Source organism: Amborella trichopoda, chromosome 2 (genome assembly GCF_054954075.1).
Source record: "Amborella trichopoda isolate Santa Cruz 75 chromosome 2, AtrichopodaSantaCruz75HAP2 v2.0, whole genome shotgun sequence".
NCBI classification, from domain to species: Eukaryota; Viridiplantae; Streptophyta; class Magnoliopsida; order Amborellales; family Amborellaceae; genus Amborella; species Amborella trichopoda.
The window spans coordinates 39477684-39493923 of NC_142337.1; positions in this window are offsets into that span (position 1 = coordinate 39477684).

Below are 16240 nucleotides of genomic sequence, written 5' to 3' on the forward strand. Positions count from 1 at the left end.
CCTTAAATTCCTCTCTCATCGGTTGGTAATACCTGGCCTTGCTCTCAAATGAGGTTCTCGAGAGAGCGATCTCAAAAGTCCAGGGTCTCGTTGAACCACGAGACGCATGCCACCCAATCATCTTGATCCGGAGGGTGAGATCGAGGCACCCAACCAGCTTAGCGACTCCACTAGGATTTTACTACCCCTTAGTTGAATCTTACTTATTTGGCTAAGTTTCTCCTTTTATTTTTTGTATCTGCACTTATGGCTGCTGGGGTTTTGTAACCCATTCATCCGGATCAAGGATTTTCTCATCCTCGCATTCGCTAGTGTCCCCAAGGAACAAGTTCCTCCAACTTCGTTCCCAACCCTTCTTTTGAGCAAAGACCCCAGATCTAGCTTCCAAGTCTTAACCTGGATTGGCATGAGAAGGGACCTAAAAGTTTCTAACTCCCCATCTCCTCGCTCTGGTGGAACCTCCACTAAGGCGCCTTGCATTGGCAGCACATCTGTTGCCAAACACAGCATGCACCCTGCCATGGGCAAGTCACTTGTTGGTTGTATTACCGAGGTATGCCGGAAGGCTGCCCAGTCCCTTTCTGCAAAAGGCAAGCAAGTTATCACTGTTCTGTGCGTCGCCGCAAGGCTTCCCCCTATATTTCTACACCACAATGAGTCTCTATCCCTAGAGGCTCAACACATCAAGGATGAGACCATGTGTCCTCCACCCCTCGCACACACCATAAGGCTCGTGGGTCACCCACTTGAGCCACATCTCCGAGCAACCCTTATGTTACCTCTAGTCAGCGCTCAGGATCGGACCTCTCAAGGCCAAGTCCTGTACACGCTGCTCATATGCATCTCACTGCTCGAGGCAATGCCATTGGTGTGCCAACCCAAGTACAGGAAATGACCTTCTCATCCTCCTATTCAGCACACACAAGCACACCCTGTAAGGGGCAGGCCTCCACTTGTTCTCTTATAGACACTTGCTCGTAGTTCTCGACCTCCTAAGGCAAGATCACTTGCTCGAGCTCGAGCCGACCCTCTGGTCACCCATGATCCTTCTTCGCGGGGCGCACATGCGTCACTGTCACAGATATTTTCTCGCCTTCAACTCAGGTGCCCTCATGAGTCAACCCTGCTTTTGCCTACTCCTCCTTCTTCGAGCAAGCACCTTCAGCTATGGTACTCGAAGACCTTCTCGAAGAGCACCATCCTGAACCAGCTTCGTCATTTCGATCGTGTGTCTGGACCACATAAGAGAGCTTGGGGCAAAGACCTGATGGAAGATCAAGTCCGTCATCCTCCCCAGCCCAAGATGACTCCAGTCCCTGACCCTCATCTTTTACCGCACATGATTAAGATAGCTCTCTCTTATGCAAGAAGAGCCGACCAACCGTAGTCCCAATCATAGTTTTGACGTGAGGTCAATCAAAACCTCAAAGCTAAACACGATAGGGGTCTATGAATTCTCACCGAGCAAGTGATCAAGGCAGTCGGAGTAACTAGCTCTGATGACCCTCTTCGCTTGAGCCCTCTTCAGACCACGAAGCCTGAAGAAGAATTCCTTGAGCCCTGTACTGTGGTTGGTGTCATAGAAGATGACCTAGCCACTTAGCAGCCATGGTCCCAAGACCGTCAAGCATCGATCCTAACACAATCGGCATACAAAAGTCGAGTGCAGTTAGGGCATGCTGGCCCTCTGCTGATCGATCTGTCACTTGAGACCCGTCAAGTTCACAAGCCCTCAACTGCAACTAAGGCTGACCTCCCCAAAAAAACAGCCAGCGTGATGGTTATAGATGAACCTGACTCGCAGGAAGACCACATGAATAAGTTTGAAGGTATGGTGCACGCAATGATGGAGAAGATTGATCGTACAGATACCGTGTGACAATTAGCTAACCATGAGGTCAATTCCCATCACTCCGATGGTGCACCTCCAAGGCAATCCCTTCCCTCTGCCTCACAGGATAACTCTGTCCCTCACCTCGTCTCACAAGCAGACATAGAAGCTATGGTCACACATAGCTTAAAGAACAGGAAAATTTCGGGATGCAGGGTGCAACGCCTTATCTAAGGCTGTATCTTTCTTACATTGACTAGGTCTCGATTCCCTTAGATTACAAGAAAGGGAAGTTTCCCTTATTCAACGGAACCACATCCCCCAACCAGCATGTTGCTCACTTTCAGGCAGCATGTCGAGAAACAGTGGCCGATGGGAGACTTCTTCTCAGTGAGTTTGTTGAAACACTTGACGGCCCTGCTTTTTAATGGTATGCTCGACTTCCCCCAAACTCAGGGCATACTTAGGAGGAAATGGAGAAGTTGTTCCACCATTGTTTCTGTGAGGTCGAGAGAGAAGTTCAAACCAACGAGCTTCTCACTTTGACTCAAGACCCCATGAGCCCGTGGACCAGTTCATATCAAGATGGAGAAATTTAGCTGCTCGCCATCCCAATCCCATGCCCGAGAAGGAAGCAATCCAAACTTGTATGCGAAACATGTGACCTGAAATTGCTCTACTCGCCGAAGACTCTAATCGGACTTCCATGTCAGAGTTGATCTCTAAATCAGTCCGCATAGAAAGCCTTTCACGCCACCATGACTGCTTGCGAGCTTGGGGAGCAACCAGGGTAATTGCAGCTCTTTGATTAACAACCGGGGCAGCCAACAAAAAGGGGTGATCAGTGCAGCCGTCGCAGTCACTAATTCGAAGAAGGCTCCCTCCCAAACTTTGGACCTCTCCAAAGGGGTGAGTACAGTAAAGACAACTCCTTAGGAAAGCAAGCAACAATAGTAGTTCAATCGAGTACCCCCACCGGCAAATCTTAATCGGGATGATTATTTCACAAGGCATACGAACAAGGTCTACCCCTTTGAGAAGGAATGGGTCCCTGCACTGTTTTGGTTATTATTGGAACAGAATATGATCGAGCTTCCAAAAGCCAAATTCCCTAAGTAAGATGAACTTGATACTCAGGCAAATTATTGTGCTTACCATAGAAGGATCAATCACCCAACAGATGATTGATTCACGCTAAAAGATATTATCGAGGCCCTGATTCAGAAGGGTCAGATAAAGTTTGAAGACTTAAAGAAGGCCATCGGGGCAGCAGAAGCCTCCCATGCAGTAACTGTCAAAGAGGAAGACAAAGCCTTTGGTATCTCTCACTCCTTCTTTATTATAATGCTTCAGGAAGGCCTAATCACACCGAAGCCCACAAGGCAGCCTCAACGCTTTGCACAGGGAACTGAGGACTGTTGGCGCCCGTATCACCAGCTATGGGGCCACTACTTATGGGAACACACCAGTTTCCATGATATATTTGCAAAGAAAATGCGAGAATGTCAGGAGTTTTACAATGTCCCAGTAAGTGATTCCCAAGCCACTGATCCACCGGTGCAAGAGGATCTTCCAACATAAGGCCTTCCTAATAATGATTCAGGCTCTGCTGAACCCTCGACTTCCCAGCCATGGATAGTCCACCAGCAGCGAAGCAGACGAAAGTCTTTAGGGTGAGAAGCAGTCCGCCAAGTTAGGGCACTACCTCAGAAAACCAGAAAGAGACGGGCACCAAGGGTAACTCGTCGAAGAAATAAGATGGATCAACCTTGTAGACACCCCATTTTAAATCTCGTAAATTCTGTGGTTTCCTGAACTCTTAAGATCACACTTAGCCTAGTAAGCCCATTTTTTTCGATAAGTACGTGTAGGGTATGTGAGTATATCCTCCCAAGCGGTTTTGACCCCTATAAACCCTCTTTTCATGGTCATTTGAAGTGGGAAGAGAGAGACCAAACCTAAGGAGAGAGCAGATAGGGATAAAAAATCTGAGAGATCAGAATCCGAACCTTAGGGAAGAGAACAGATAGAGATCAAAGAGAAAAAAAAAGAAAGATAACAGATAGAGATCAGAGAGAAAAAACCAGAGGGAGTTATACGAGAGAAGAGAAAGCCCTAGAAACTGCTTCAAATCATAAACAAAAGTGTTCATTGTCTCCTAGAGGAAACCTAAGTCTGAGAAAACATAAGACTATGACACAACCACCCTAGATCTACCCTTAGGGCACAACCATCTTCTTAAACCAAAGATGTTTTGGTGAACATGCGACTCAGAGAGACAAAAGGACGACTAGTTTTGATACGGGCGAGCCCCAGAAGGCTCGGGAGTCTCGGGCCATCAGGTCAAGTTTGGTATCATTTCTTACTCTTTTATTATTTATTTTCATCTTTTATTTTATTTTAATTAGATTAGATTAGTTTTTATTGCTTTTTATTTTGTGTTTCATATTCGGATCAATGCTGGCGCTACCACTGATTTGAGAACAGCTCCCCTCGTTTCTCGGAAGATCTGGCCTCAGATCAGAATTCGATTTTCCTCACATTATCTATTATCTTCTTTTAAATTAGTTTGTGGTGTTCAGATCTGAGGGATCTTCCTTTGAAGATCTCTCTAATTTTACACTATAAATAGTTTGGCGCCCACTGTGGGCCATTTCGAGCTAAATCTGTGAACGAAAAAACATAAAAAATAAAAGCAGCCCCGATCTCCTTCTTAGGGCCTTTTTTAAAAAAAACAAATCCAAAAGAAACAAAAAATAATAATATTTTTCATAGGAAAATCTTGTTTTTGTTTCCTTTTTCCCATAGTATTTATTTTCATTTTATTTATTTATTATTATTATTGTTCGTAAGTAACAAAAAAGGAAAGAAAAAGGATCACTCATTGGACTTTTGTGATAAGAGCATGTTTATGTTTATGTGTCTATTTCTTTTCTACTTCTAAAAGGTCGTTTTGGGTTCATGCTTTTCTCTATTCAAAAGGGCTACTCAACTTCCTATTTTCTTCTCTCTCCACCTACTCCAACTTTTTAAGGGCTTGGATCTGTTCCAAATAATTTTTTTGTATTTTAGGGAACTTGCATGTCTTTGTTTACGACTATAAATTTTTAGATCTCAATGTTTTCTAATTTATTTTCTTCTCCTTGTACTTTTGTGAGTTTTAGACAGAGAGAAAGAGAGAGAAGGGCATAAATATTATCTTTTGGGATTTTGACTTTAGTTTCCTTATTTTTTTGTAGTTCGTTGTTGTCTTCTTTTCTTTCCTCATAAGGTTTCCTTGTTATTTATTTATTTTCCTTTATCTTATTAAAAGAGGTAGAGTTTTTTATTAAGAGATAGGGCTTTCTTTTTGGAGTTGTTCCGTAGTTATCACTTTGGGTTAATTGTTAGTCGTCTCTATTGGTATTCACGTTCAAAACATTATTTGGTCTCTTCTTCCTTAATCTTTTATTGATATTCATGGAAGAATTTTTTTCTTTTTTGGTATTCATGGGATAGTTTTTCATATCAATAATACGTGACTTTAAGTTAAGTGGGATGAGGTGTGTGAGCTGTTAAAAGGATTTTGGGGACTAGACAGAAACTATTCCCTCGAGAGGAGATTTACATCGATAGCAACAAATCCCTTCAGAGGAAATATATGGAAGATTTAGATAGAGATGGATAGGGAAGGGAGATTGGGAGAAAATAGGGAAGGGAAATTGGGATAAAATAGGGAGAAGAAATAGGGAAAGGAGATTTAGAGAAAATAGGAAGAAAAGATCGTGAAAGAGTGAGAGTTTTAGGGTGTGGGAGACAGAAAAAACAAAAATATATATTAATAAAGCCACTAGTCTTTTAAAAAAACAAAATTTCTTTTAAGGCCATCTTGCTTTTTTTAAAAAAAAAAAAAAAAGAAAATTATGGCCTTTCTCATTTTTGAAAAAAGGAAAATAAAAATTTCTTTGAAATAAAAAAAAAAAAAAAAGCAAAAAACAAAAAACAAAAAACAAAAAGGAAAAAGTGTGGGTGTTTGAGGCCATCTTTCTTAAAGGCAATCTTGCTTTGATATATTTTAAAGGCAATCTAGCTTTTAAAATATTTTAAAGGCAAAAATGAAATATTTTAAAGGCAATCTTGCTTTGATATATATATATATATATATATATATATATATATATATATATATATATATATATAATCTTGCTTTCATAAAAAAAAAAACTTTTTTTGAGGCATCTCATTTTTGGAAAAGAAAAATTTTGTTTGCCAAAAAAAACAAAAAATTCATTTATGCTACAAAAGTTTCTTTTTGTAAGTCATTTCGTGTTCATAAAAAAAAAAAAATTAAAAATGAGGGAATATTTACAAAAAAAAAAATTGTAAAAAAACAAAATCTCTTTCATTTCTCTGCTTTTAATTCAACATTTTGCTGCTTCTTTCTCTCCTCATTAAACAAAAAGGTGTTAAAAAAAAAATTTTCTGGGGTCACCTGCACTCTCTCTAATTGTGCCTTGATCGAGTCACCCTCGACTTTGGATGCGCTCAACTAGGCACAAGTTGTGCCTGGTTCCACTTTTATTTATTATATACCTTTTTAGAGGTTGCTTACCCCCACATCTGAACTGTGCTTTGGTCAGTCAAAATCCCGACCCGAAGCGCAGCTCACTTGGCACGATTTGCACCAAGTGCTCACATTTTTGTTGCGTTGTGTGCCTGCTGCTTGCTACTTTATTTTTGTTTGCGTGCTTCTTTACACACACTTGCGCACACCAGACCGAGAATGCTAAGGAAACCAACAAATATTTTCGAAAACCCCCAAAATCCATGTTAACAGTGTGAGGGTAACCTAGCTTTGAGAGTCAAGGCGGTTGGGATTTGCGTAACTTTAACTGTGAGCGCCCCTCCGTAATCCTTTGCCTGAAAGCAATTCTGCATATAGTAGAACTTGGTGAACATCTAATAACAGGAGGCTAGGATCTATGTGGGGACCTGTATCAGCCTAGCTGCATTTCAATAGTTAGAAACCACTCTCAAGCCAAGCCTACCTATAATCTAGGTCAAAAGTTTTCATGTTTTGTGCTTGCTTATTTTTGTTAGTTAATTTTAGATCTCAGACCGAGCTAGCTTTTAGTCCGAGAAGAACCCTCTGGGTTCAAGTCCAAGCTTGTACCCAGCTTTGCCTAGGTCCGAACCAGGTTTTGCCTTGGTCTTAACTTAGGTCCCCTCTCGGTCCGAGCCGAGGGCACGTTCTTAGTTCATCATTGATCCAGTCCGGGTCCATACCTAGTCTGATCATCAAAACTCTCTGGGTCCAAGTACATGTTATACCCAGCATAGCCTAGGTTTGAGCCAGGTCCACACCCAGGTCCGAACCTAGGCCCCCTTTTGGTCCGAGCCAGGGGCTCGTGCCAAATGAACCTTGATCCAGTCCGGGTCCACACCTCGTCTGATCTTCGGAACCCTCTTGGTCCACGCTCAAGCTTGCACCCATCTCAGTCCAGGTCCGAACTAGGCTCACACCTAGGTTCGAACCTAAACCCACTCTTGGTCCGAGCTGAGACTCATACCCACCTAGTCTAGATCTCAATTTAGGTTCTAGTATAGGTCTAAGCTTAGAATTGTCTCTAAAGCTAGAGTAGGCTTACCCTAGTTCAACGTCTGAACCAAAACCCATTGAGTCTAGTAGGTTTCATCCAATTTAGTCTTAGCCTAGATCTTATTTAGGGTTTTTCCCTTAGAGTCAGACTAGGTCTACCCATGGGCATCGAGTCTAGATATCACCGAGTCTAGGAATCATGACCCATAATCATAGCAGAGCAAGGTCCAACCCTGTGGCCCCAGCTCAGTCTGGATCTAGAGAACCTAGTCCATCCGAGAGGTACCATCACAGTGCTCCCTCACAAATCATGAATAGCACTCACGTCAATAAGCTGACTCTCGACCCACATGGAACCAAACTTAGCCGTCCAAGCCGCCTTCAAGGCCACCAGTTAGAAGTCACGAGCCAACAGGTTGATAAGGTTCATAACACCTTGAATAGTCAAGAGGTCAGTTCGAGGGAAATCCACTAAGACATAGGGGTTATCCTCAAATCCAGTCGGCACAACAAGAATAAGGCCCCAGCCCAAATCTCTGAGTCAGCCCATCTCAGTTGTGTGAATCGCGATGGTCAATTTGCAGCCCAACATTTCAGTCTTAGCAATCAGCCAGTTAGTGGGCGAATGAGTTCATATACAACTACGGAAAGTCTACTCGAGCAACCCATCACTAGTAAAGATCAGGGCTTTGATCTAACTCGATATAAAGACAATCTTAAGGTGCATGCTTACTTTCAAGATCTGCTTAATAGAGGGTATACCATCCAGCGTAGTCACTCCGGGAAAGTCAGGTTGGAAGCTCAAGCCATGGGCCAAGTCCAACATTTTTGCTCAAACCAGGATAATCCTAGGGCTGTTTTCTTACTAATCTAGCCCACTACGGGCCAGGGGTCTAGTTCTAATCATCACTCGAGCCCAAGACTACCTAGAGGGCAGACTCCCTCTAGCAGTAGTTATGACATTCCTTCACTCTTTCAGTCCAGTGCTGGGGCAAGAGAATGCCCTAACCCTAGGGATAGATCATCCACTCAAGGTCAGGGTCAGGTAGACTTAACCGCCCAAGGTCAGAGGTCTAATCGTAATAGCAACTTAGATCGTCCATCCCAATTAAGTGGTGACACTATCCTGTAGGCCTCCTTACATGGCCAAGTTGTGCAACCTTCGAATGGGTATACTAATTCAACTCAGGTGAGTCTACAAGCCGACAACCGGTACATGAAGTTCAACACATCAGGCTCAGTCCTTGGGGCACCCCGCTACATGGGCCCCACAGCCAGTTTATACGAGCCACATTCCACAAAGTCAGGTTCATTAGACCATACAATCGAGCTGGCTCATAGCTATAATGACGGCTCAAATCGCTCGTACAAAACACCTCCAAGATTCTATAGAGAAAATGAGAATATGGGATTTCTCAACTCTTAAAGCTTATGTACAATAAATTCTAGGACACCTAGAAGATCTATCAATGGGGTTTGTGATGCCACAGTTCAAAAACAAATTTTTAAGGAACGAGGATCCTGAGACACACATTAACACCTACTTATTGATGGTCCACACACTGCGAGACCGACCCAACCAACTTAAGGTAATGTTCTCGCATAAATTATCAGAAACCCTTGATGTCGCACTGAAGATTCATGAACGATAACCTCAAGCAACTCCTGACCAAATGTTCAAGCAATTTTCCTCTCGCTATATTGGAGGAAGGCTGAGAACCATCACCCTTGGTGAGTTAACTTCCATCAAATAGAAATCGGGCTAATCTCCTTCCCTATTTATAACCAGATTCAGAGAGGCCGCTATGCGAGTCACTGAAACTCCACTCCCTGAAGCTGTGAGGGTAAGCTTGGCATTAGAGAACATGACTCCAGAATATGTCACTTTCTTCAGTATGGGGACATTCCATTACTCATTTGATGTTATTCTTGAAAGAATATCGCGATATGAGTGAGCCAAGGAAGATAAAGCGGCAGTTGAAAAACCTTCTCAAGAGGGAAAGGTGAACATGATCAAGAAAAGTAACCCTTTAGCAAACCATTCACAAGAAAAGACCAAATATCATTCTACCACATGGAGATTATAGACTTCAACACCAAGGGAATTCACTCCCATTGATGAGCCTATGATCGATGTCATGAAGAAGCTGCTTAAGGCAAGGCTCATAGAATTACTAACAACAGCCAAGATTCCTCCTTTCCATGGAGGCGATACATCTCGATGGTGCTATTGACATCAAAACTATGCCCATAGCACTGACGAATGTCGAGCTTTAGAAATAGAGTTCAATATCTCATCGATAATGGCATGATAAGTGTCAAAAAGGAAGATGTTTACAGGAAAAAAGAATCAGAAACTCTAAATGTCTCGACAAAGGATATTGGTGTCAACCTGATTAACTCAGGGGAATTACAAGCTGTGCCCAAACCCGAAGAACATCCACAAAGGTCTTAGAGCGTAAAAAGAAACCAGTTGGAAAGTCTAGTAGATGAAGAACAAAGCGAGCATAACCTTATACAGGAGTTAATGACCAAGGATACTCACGATCAAAGTACTGAGGATGATCTTAGCTCCAAGTCCATAACCAACGAGAGGAAAAAAGAAAGCGGTATCGCATATGGAATTCCACTCCAAGATACGCCCCAAAAGTGGCACAAGAAATCCCCATCATCGAGAACCACACTAGGCCAAATGAAACCTTCATTCCAAGTTAATACAATAAATGGTTCATACGTGTGTGGCAACTAATCAAACTCACAACTGCAATATGAACTCGAGCATAAACTCAACCAAGGTTTTGAAGCTATGGACTCCCAAGCCCATTATGACAGGAAAAACCTTAATTCTTAGACAACAACTCATGAGGGAGAAAATGAGCAAGTGCTAAGAGAAAGCCCTTCACCTCAAAACCTTGACGACCCACCTAAGAGGGATCAATGATGAGGACGACGTGTTAGAAATTGATGTGAACCAGATCAACGAGAAGGGATCAGCTTCCAAAAACGGGGTCAACACCCCAAAGTCTCCTATTGTACTTCCAAATAAGGGGCCAACACCTCAAATATCAAACAAAGATAAACATTAAGAAATCCAAGGGGCTCACCTGGGCCACCTTCACGAGACTTCTTGACCAACCCACCTATAAGGGATGAGGAGCCATGCTCAGAAGATTTAACCGAGTCACCTCTCGAGGTGCCAGTTATAGATGATGGAAAAGCAAAGAGCCCAAATTTGACTATTCTCGAAGATTTGACATCTTTACTAGAGTTGATGGAGCACAAACCTTTGAAAATTCTAAGGGGCCCACTTATGCTACTTTCACAAGATTTCTTGAATGATCCACCAATCTGGGATCAAGAATTGGATATTGAAAATCCGACTACGTTACCTCCTCAAAAGGCAGGCTCTCTAAAAGTCATTAATGACATGAGCACAACTTCGATAACCAGAGCACCACTCTGTCAAGAGAATGCATCTTGTGAAGAGCAAGTTCCCAACGGAACAGAAAGCCCTGCAGGGGAAACCCCATCAGAATATTCAATAGGGGCAAACTCCTTTCATGAAGAGGATACAATAGGGACAACTAATGAGATTGAACCCTTGTTTGTTGAATCCCAACACATCATTAGGTCGTTTAATACAACGAGGGAAACTAATGAGATTGAATCCTTCTTTATTGACTCCCAACATGTCGTAAGGCCATTTAGTACCAACTCAATCACTCCTCTTGTGCGAGAGTCACATAAGCTCGAGCACTGAGAAGAGCTTATCATGGAGTTAACCTCCGAAAAACAATTTGAAATTTGTAATGAAAAAGGTTACCAAAAAGGAGTGGGGTGATCACTCACCCCTTGCAAATAACTAAATAAGGCATTCATGCCTCACACTTCAAAAGACATTAAAGCCTAATTTGAAACATGAAGTACTCCATTAACGGGAAACCTTGATGGGCCTATCCGTCCATACAGAAGGCTAAGGGATTTGGAAACTAAGAATGATTTTTAGTCCCAAAATCAAGGTCCAAGTGGAGCAGTTTAAAGGAAAAGGTCAACAAAAATTCAACAACCATTGTCAAAGAGATTTTGGATGCCAACCTGGGTCAAGGGAAATCAGAGGAAGACTGATATTAGAACCTCCCTGCTACTTAGAGGAGGGAAAGATGATCGGATTCTTACATGGTCTTAAGGCGAATTGCTAAGAAAAATTATTTATTTTCTGCTTTTATATCATTTTAATTAGATTATATTAGTTTTTATTTCTTTTTATTTCATGTTTCATATTCAGATCAATGCTGGCGCTGCCCTGATCTGAGAACAGATCCGCCTGTTTCTCGATGGATCTGGCCTCAGATCAGAATTCGATTTTCCTCACATTATCTATCATCTTCTTTTAAAATTTTGTTGGGGTGTTCAGATCTGAGGGATCTTCCTCTGAAGATCTCTCTTATTTTGCACTATAAACAAACCTCCAGTTGAGCAGGAATTTCTCAGGCCCCTTCCCCAACTGCCAACTTTACTGGACTTTACCCTTGGCATTATTCTTCTTCTTTCTCCATCCCATCAAGATGTCCCCAAGTCATCCTCTCCTCAGATCATGTCCCATCAGGGTGAAGATGTTAAAAGCACAAGCTAACGGTCTATGACAGGAAATACCTAAAAGACCCCCTGCACACGTCCAACCTTAGTGATGGCGTAAATTGCTGCCTAGAGCGGTCTGACGAGGGGAACGACCACAAAAGTCCCCCACTTTCTTACCCTTCTCCTTCTTCTTCTTCTACTTCTCATCCTTCCTCTTCTCTGTCTCTAGCAGGTACGACCTTAAATTGTCCAGACTTCGAAGCGCTTGACAGAGAACTTGAAGGATCCAATATAAGCAGGACGCATGCCTTGGAAGCTAAAGCTAAAGCAGAGCCATCTTCTTCAAAGAAGCACAAACAGTCAAGGTCGAAAAAACCCTAGTGGCCCCCAGAGTCTGACTTTGAATAGAGATCATGAGAATCAAGAGGGCAGAGCCTCTATGATCAAGAGGCTTGTCATATGGTGCAAATCTCCGGAGCATCACCCAGCACAGGACAGATAAGCCTAAGATCAGAGAAAATGCTGCAGCCTCCACCTCAGAAGTCAGGCACCTTGAAGTTTCCTTGTTTGTCACTACGCCCTAATCCAAATACCAGTCCACCTATCCTCCAACTCCCTGGACTTGTTCCTAATCCCAATATCTCAAACAATCCACCTATTCTCCAATTCCCTGTGATACTTCCGACTCAATCGCTTCCAAAACCTCAACCTCCATCACCTGAACTAAGCCCGTCGTGCAATCATGTCATCCAGCAGGCCAAAATAAACCTCTTCAACCCAAACCTGCTACTCAACCCAACATACCACTCAAACCAGCGGCAAGACTAGGAGCTCAAAGCCATGATCAAGAAAAGGTGAAATATGATGTGATAGGGCATCTGTGGAAGCTTCCAGCTCTCCTCAATATCTACGATGCCCTCATGCTCTCAAAGGATTATCGGATGGCTTGGTTCAGGCTCTCTCTAACCCAGAGGTGTACAAGACTGAAGTATAACCTATTGAAGTGGACCAAGCGATTTTAGAAGGATGTATGCCAATCACCTTTTCAGAGGACGATCTGCAGCTGGGAGAAAAGTTTCATAATCGCCCTCTCTTTGTCACTGGCAAATTACATGCATGCCCCATCAACCAAATTATGTTAGATGGAGGGTCGGGAGTCAACCTTAGTTCAAGGAGGATCCTTACTCAATTAAGGTTAGGGTCCGAAGATCTTACTGTGACCACTTCACAGTTCATGGGTTCAACCGGTCAAAAGAGAAGCCAGCTGGCACGGTTTGTCTTCGTTTTAAGATCGTTGAGCAGAACAATTATGCCCACATTCATGTAATCGACATCGACACTTCATACAATTCTCCTCGGCTGGCCATGGCTCCATGATCAGGAGGTGGTTCCATCGACATTGCATCAGTGCTTCAAGTATAGTTGAGATGGGAGATAGAATACAATCTCTGCTGACAAAAGACCGTTCCCTGTAGCTAAAACTCACTATGCTGATGCTAAATATTACTTCACAGATCTGGCATTGTCGCAGAAGTTGAATGAGGGGGATCACAAGTCTACAACGAAGATGCAATCTTCACCTCATGAAGATGTTGAGGACATGGGGAGAACGTTGGTAAACATGTTCAAAGAGGAAGAAAGGCAAGGCAGAACTCTCCCTTTAGCCCCTATTCATCGAGGCATCCTAACAATCATCCCTGAGGAAACTCTGGCTTCACATGAAGAGGAGTCCTCGCCCTCTGCCCCCAGTTCTGAGCCACCTTGGCCAGAAGATGAACTAGAGGTCATTCCAGAGATTGAGCAAGTCATGGGGATAGAATTCCCAGCTCTAGGTCCAAGTACATGGTAATACGGACACCAATGGTCCTCAGTCCCTTGAGCAAGGCATAGGGGTTGCCTTGCCTGTTTCGGTGTGATTAGAACTTCCTGAAGCATTATAATAAAGAAGGCATAAAGGATACCAAGGGCGTTGTGTTCCTTTTGGAGGTTACTGCATGGGAAGCTTTTGCTGCCACGAATGCCTTCTTTAAATCTTCAAGCTTTATCTGAATGTTTTGAATCATGGCCTCGATAATATCTTTTAGCATGGAGAAGTCATCTGTAGGATGATTAATCCTTCGATGGTAAGCACAATAATTCACCTGAGTGTTGAGGCCAGCTTGCTTAGGGAACTTGGCTTTTGAATAATATTATGTTCCACTAATAACCGGAGTAATGCAGGGACCCATTCCTTCTCAAAGGGATAGACCTTGTTCCTATGCCCGGGGAAATAATCATCTCGATTAAGATTCATCGACGGGGGTACTCGATTGTACGATTGTTGTTGCTTACCCACCTGGGGCATTATTTTCGCTGTGCTCATCCCTTTGGAGAGGTCTAAAGTTTGGGAGGGAGCCTTCTTGAGATCAGTGACCATGACGGCTGCATTGATTACTCCTTTTTGTTGGTTGCCCCCGATGTTAGTTCGAGGGTTACCATTGCCCCAGTTATTCACAGTGCTGGCAGGCTGTTGTCCGACCCACCATGGTGGCATGACAGACATTCTATGCGGACTGATTTAGAGATCAACTTTGACATGGAAGTCGGATTAAAGGCTTCGACGTGTAGAGAAATATCAGGTCGAATGTTTTGCACACAAGTTTGGATTGCTTCCTTCTCAGGCATCGAATTGGGATGAGGAGAAGTCAAATTTCTCCATCTTGATATGAATTGGTCTAAGGGCTCATCAGGGTCTTGAGTTAGGGTGAGAAGCTCAATGGTTTGGACCTCTCTCTCGACCTCATAGAAGCGCTGATAGAAGAGTTTATGCATTTCCTCCCATGTATGTACTGAGTTTGAAGGGAGTTGAGCGTTCCACTGCAAAGTTGGGCTGTCAAGGTTTTCAACAAACTAACGGAGAAGAAGTCTCCCATCGGCCACTGTTTCTAGACATGTTGCCTGAAAGTAGGCAATATGTTGGTTCGGGATCGTGACTGCTGAGTGGCTGGGTCATCTTCTAAGACACTAACCACAGACGTCTATCACATTTAGCTTTGAGGCTTTGATGGGCCTCGCGCCAAAACTGTGATTGGAACTGCTGCTGGTCTGCTCTTTTTGCACAAGAGAGAGCCATCTCCATCAGGTGTGACAAGGGATGAGGGCTAGGGACTAGGGTCATCCTGGGCCAGGGAGGATGAAGGATATGATCTTCCATCAGGTCTTTGCCGCGAGCTCTCTTATGGGTTCCATAGACATGACCAAAATAACAGGGCTGGTTCAGGATGGTACTCTTGGGGAGGTCTTCGAATACCAAGGCTAAAGATGCTTGCTCGAAGATGCAGGGGTAGGCAAGAGCAGGGCCGACTCATGAGGAGGACTGAGTCGAGGGCGAGAGGCTATCTGTGACGGCGACGCGTGTGTGCCTCGTAAAGTAGGGTCATGGGTGACCTGGGGTTCTGCTTGAGCTCGAGCAAGTGGTCTGGCCTTAGGAGGCCGAGAACTATGAGTAGCTGACTGTAAGAGAATAGGTGGAGGCCTTCCTCTCACAGGGTGCGCTTGTGTGTGCAGAGTAGGAGGACGAGGAGGTCGTCTCCTATGTACTCGGGTTAGCATAGCAATGGCGTTGTCTCGAGTGGTTGGATGCATATGAGTAGCTTGCGCAGGACCTGCCGTTGGAAGGTTCCATCCAGGACGTGGACTCAAGGTAGCACAAGGGTTTCCCCGAGGTGTGAATTGAGTGGGTAACCCTCGACCCTTGTTGTGTGTGTAAGAGGTGGAGGCTACATGGCCTCCATCTCTATGTGTCGAGCCCTTAGGGATAAAGACTTGTAGTGGTGATAGAATGTGAGGGGTAGCCTTGCGGTGACCCACAAAAGCAATGGAAACTTCCTTGCCTTTTGGAAAAAAGGACTGGGCAGCCTTCTGACGTACCTCGAGAATACGATCGGTAAGTGACTTGCCAGTGGTTGGGTGCATGCTGTGTGTGGCAATAGAAGTGTTGCCGATGCAAGTTGCCTTCCATAGCGAGGAGATGGGGAGTGAGGGACTGTTAAGTCCCACTTGAGACCAATCCAGGTTAAGACTTGTGAGCTAGACAAGGGGTCTTTGCTCAAAGGGATGGTTGGAAACGAAGTTGAAGGAACTTGTTCCCTAAGGACAATGCGCGAATGCAGGATAAGAAAATCCTCTATCCGGGTGAATGGGTTACAGAACCTACAAGCCATAAGCGAAGTGTAAAAGCATTAAATAAAGGGAGAAACTTTACCAAACAAGTA